The sequence below is a fragment of the Cucurbita pepo genome, unplaced genomic scaffold, assembly GCF_002806865.2.
Source record: "Cucurbita pepo subsp. pepo cultivar mu-cu-16 unplaced genomic scaffold, ASM280686v2 Cp4.1_scaffold000261, whole genome shotgun sequence".
NCBI classification, from domain to species: Eukaryota; Viridiplantae; Streptophyta; class Magnoliopsida; order Cucurbitales; family Cucurbitaceae; genus Cucurbita; species Cucurbita pepo.
Window position 1 is genome coordinate 18442 of NW_019646509.1, and position 4896 is coordinate 23337.

At 38.1% G+C, this 4896-nt stretch overlaps 1 pseudogene; it reads left to right on the plus strand.

Moving 5' to 3' along the window:
• Nucleotides 1-3049: 3049 nt before the first annotated feature.
• LOC111784691 lies at nucleotides 3050-4335 on the plus strand (annotated as a pseudogene).
• The last annotated feature ends 561 nt before the right edge of the window (nucleotides 4336-4896 follow it).

Genomic DNA, 4896 nt, shown 5'->3' on the forward strand with positions numbered 1-4896 from the left:
AGGAGTTCATGGTTAGCTCAGGATTAAAACCGAGTTACCTAGGTTATCGAATGAAAAGAAAATCAGTCTCAACAGTAAACGACTTTATAAAGTGAGAGTGGTTTTCTTCATGGTCCGATCTTATGCAATACTCATTGCATAGGACGCCCCCACTCACATGTCTCCACATGCACAATTTAGTGATCGCATTGTTTATATCATATACAAAAGTGGGCCGCATCCATAGTGTCCCCAGAATAAGGTACTCAGCCTTATCCTTATACTATAGATCATTTTGACTATATACTTGAACTTGATCCACTCTTATGTCTCTACATATAGTTCAAGTAGTCATACTATAGCCAGAATGTTCTTAGTTTATTGGATTTAGATTAATGATCGTAAAGTTCACTTTATTCAATAACAATCTTTACGGAATAAACAACAATAATAACTTTATTGAATATAGAATATGTTTTATTTTACAAACTATAAGTTTTAGGACATAAAACCCAACAGTAACATGTCATCTTAAGCTTATGAACCAAGTATAGTAACATGCATGAGTTATTATAAAAATTCATAGAGTCATAATATATTCTTTAAAGAGTTCTAGAAGAATCTTAAATACTCGGTAAGAATTCCTTGAGGTACTTTCCTTCCAGTGTTTATAAGGCCCTAACTTGGTTTAGGTTTCAAACTTTCTCTAGTCAACATGAAATCTTGAACGTACCTTCATGTCCTTAGGACTAGACCATATAAAAAGTAGTAGGTCATTTGGAGTATGTTTAGACCTTTAATATTATAAGGAGTCCGAGGGGCATTTTGATCATTTTACCATCTAATTCTTGGTTTCGCTACTTAACGTTCTCCAATGACTTTCAAAATTTACAACATCCTAAAATATCATAAAATAAGATCTACTACAAAGTTTCATAATATTTTAAGGTCATTTAGAGCGTGAACTGAAGATAAGTTACCTTTAGGGTATTATGATAATTTTACACCGTTTCTTGGTTGAGCTACTTAACCTTATCCAATTTCCGCTAAATTTCATATATAATCTTAAGATGTCATAATATACCCACCATTAAAGTTTCATAGGCGGTAGAGTTCATTTAATGAGTTATTTTAACGTACTTAAATTTCAAGCAATTTGATCGGTTCAGAGCCTTAACTCTCGGTTTTTTGTGTTTTTCTTTCATAATCCTTTAAATCACACTTACACGGGTTCAACGCTCATCAGAGCAGTTACGCTGTCGTCGATTACCTCCGTAGATTTGGAATCCGAATTAAGGACGTCGGATAAGACCGATGTGCTCACCATGAAAAGAGTTGGTTCTTCCTCCTCGGATCAGGCCACATGGGCCTTCTCCATGTTCCTGAGCTTGCTCCAGCAATTCTTGCTCAGGTGGCTCTTCTTCCTGCAATTCAAGCAGTGGATTGGTCCACCATCATTTGACTCCTTTTGATCCCCTTCTTTCCCACGCATGCGCCCGCGAGATTTCCACTGCTTCTTGCCGTCTTTATCGCTGGTGGACCCATTGCTCTCGCCGGAGTTGTCGCGAAGCTTCAGGCGTGCAAGCAATTTCTCCTCAGTGAGGAGAAGACGACCCTGCTTGTTGACAGCTGAAGTGGCATTCTTCTTCCTCTGCTCGACGTTGCGCAGTCTTTCGGTCACCTCTTCCACCGTTACTCGATGAAAGAGTTTGGTATAACGCTCACTTTATAGAGGTATCAAGTTGATTTAAGGGCTCATCTCGTTATCTTTTTTTTCTCTGATTAACCTCCTATAATCGATATATACTTAAATTTCAAGTAATTTGATCGGTTCAGAGCCTTAACTCTCGGTTTTTGGTGTTTTTCTTTCATAATCCTTTAAATCATACTTAATTTAGGATTCATACAAAGATTCAAGTATTTCTTAAGAAAAGTCCATGATGGGTACTTACCTCGTCGTCGATGTTCGAGACATCCGTTCTCAAGCTTCCAATATCTGAATTATTTCAAAAAAAATTTGACAGAATCCTTTGGGTGTCTAGTTTCTGGTATCATAAAACATTTCATAAGAAATGGTCTAGAAGAGGGTTAAAATTGAGAAAAATTAATGGAGAGTAATTTTTTTATTTGGATCATTGTCTAGATAGGAAGAAGACGCACGCAACGCATAATGCCGCCACCTGAAAATTTTCCTCCACAACTCCGATCACGGGATTTCTTCTCGACTTCTTCATGAAACTTGAAGAAAGTGTTATAAGGAAGGGCTTGAGAATGGTTTCATATCTTCTTGTGGGTCGTAGCATATGTTATTAATCTCCAAAATTCACCCGACATCTTTTTCCTCGGCACAGCACTACCAAAAAAAAAAAAAAAAACTTATGGGGCAGCCGTTTCTAAAGGTTATTAGTGTTAAATAGGATTATGTTGCTATTTTTATGTTTTAGTTCCTGAATATCAGATCACTGATATGCCGGTAAGATTTCTGCTGTAGTAGATGATGCTGATTACTCTTGACAGCAGTACAGGGAGAACAAATTGTGGAGGTGGCACAATTCGAGGTAGAGGACGAGGACTTAGGAGACCAAGTTTTAACAAAACTCTTGTTGAATGTTTTTATTGTCATGACCTTGGTGATTTTCAGTATGAATGTCCCAAAAAGAATAAGGGAAAGGAATCACAAGTTCATTTTGCTAAAAAACAGCTACTTCTCCTGGCATATGTTGAAGAGATGGTAAAACAAAAGGAGGACTCAACAGATTGTTTGTCTGAAATAGAAGACTTCAGAACGTTCTAACTTTTCACAACAAAGGTGGAGAAAGAAACTGGGACAAATATTTTAGGTTTGAGAACTAATACAGGTGGAGAGTTCACATCTACTGAGTTTATTGAGTTCTGCTCAAATCATGGAATACATTGATAACTCACTGTAGCTTACACACCACAGCAAAACGAAGTAGTAGAAAGAAAAAATCGCTTGAAAGAGGAGGTTTATGTGGCACATCCTACTGCTTATGTGATCTAGGGAGATTTGGAGGATAGATAAAGTACATAAGGTAGAGGATTAGTAGAGATGCAGCCAGGTTTCACAGGCGGTGGACCTCCAAATTTGCAGGAGTTGGAGAAGAAGATGATGATGAATCATTGCCTTCGGGAGTTGGAGAAACAGCTTCTTGAAGATAACGACAACGATGATGGAAGTGATGTTGCGTCTGTGATTACGAGTTTGACTATGGTGTGAGATGATGTATAATCTAATTAGTTTGATGCTACCGCCGAATTAGAAGCCGATTTTGACTTCGCCGACTACCTCTAACTTCGTCTTCTTGTTCTTTGTCTACATTATCCTTTGTGGCTTCTACGTCTTCTAATTCTCGGAAACAGTCTGTAATCGAGGCTGCGACAGCGATTTCTGAGGGAAAATTGGAGGTTATGGATGAGATTCTTACACTGGTGGTTAAGATTTCGAATGCAAGAGGTAGTTCTGTGCAGAGATTGGCAGAGTATATGGTTTTCGTTCTGAAATCGCGGGTAAATCCAGCATAATTTTCGCACATAGTGGTAGAGATTTTCGGCGACAACCCTCAGTGGTGACTCAGTCGCTTTAAGATGTTTCTCCTTGCTTTAAGCTTGTTTTCATTGCAGTAAAATCTCGCAATTCTTGAGGGGATAGAGGAGGAGGATAAAAAATTGCATGTTGTGGATTTCGATATCGGGAAGGAAGGTCAGTATATGAATCTAATCCACCTTCGCTCAGGTTGTTAGAAAGGGAAGGTCGTCGTAAAATTAATGGCCGTTGTAGCAGAGAACGGCAAAGACGAGAGGTTGAAACAGGTCGGCGTATCACTAAATCAACTTGCGAAAGAACTCGACGCCAGGTTCAAATTTAGCATGGTGAAATAGGAACTGGCGAAGTTGACGCACGAGTCACTCGGGTGCGACGGAGACGATTCACTAGCAGTGAATTTCACTTTTAAGTTGTACCATATGTCGGACGAGAGCGTGCCAAAGGACAATCTCCAGGACGAGAGCATGTCAAGTTATTCATTTTTGCTAAGTTCAGGAGTTGTTTCATGGTCCTCAAAGAAGCAACCCGTAGTCACACTCTCCACTACTGAAGTTGAATTCATTGTTGCTGCAACTTGTGCTTGTCAAGCCATATGGTTAAGAAGGATGCTGGAAAAACTCGATCATGTCCCAGTTGGAGCTACAGTGTATTGTGATAGTAGTTCCACTATGAAGCTGACCGGAAATCCAGTCTTGCACGGTCGAAACAAACACATTGATGATCGTTTCCACTTCCTCAGTAACTTAAGTAAAGATAAAACTTTGATGTTCAACAGAAGAGCAAGTGACTGATATCTTAACAAAACGTTTGACTCGAGTTGTGTTTGAGAAGCTACGCATGTTGCTTGGTGTCTGTCAAGATCTTGAAGTTTGATTTAAAGGTTGTGTCGACAGTTTAAGGGAGAGAATGTTGAAAAATATTTAGTTGCTATTTTCATATTTTAGTTCGTGAATATGAGATCACTGGTATGATCTTATGCTAGATTCTTTGGTTTGACATGATATTCTAGTTAGGATTTTATTTTTATCTTCTGTTAAACATTGTACTCGCTATAAACATAGTCATTCTTCACATAATAAAGTACTGAATTTCCTTCTTTCTGCAAACTTATCTTCATTAAAATTTATCAATTAGGACCCGATTTCTTCATGGAACATCTTCCTTATTCTTCCCTCAAGCTAAAGGAATTTGTTTTAAGGAATTTTCTTGAATGTGTAACACCCAAGTCCTCTAATAAGAGGCAATGTATAGTCCCTAATAGATTGTAGAAGGTTTAGAACAACAAAAATTGGAGAAAATTTTAGAAAGTTGAATTTTTTCCAATCTTTATCAAACTTCCGGAATTTGTAAAT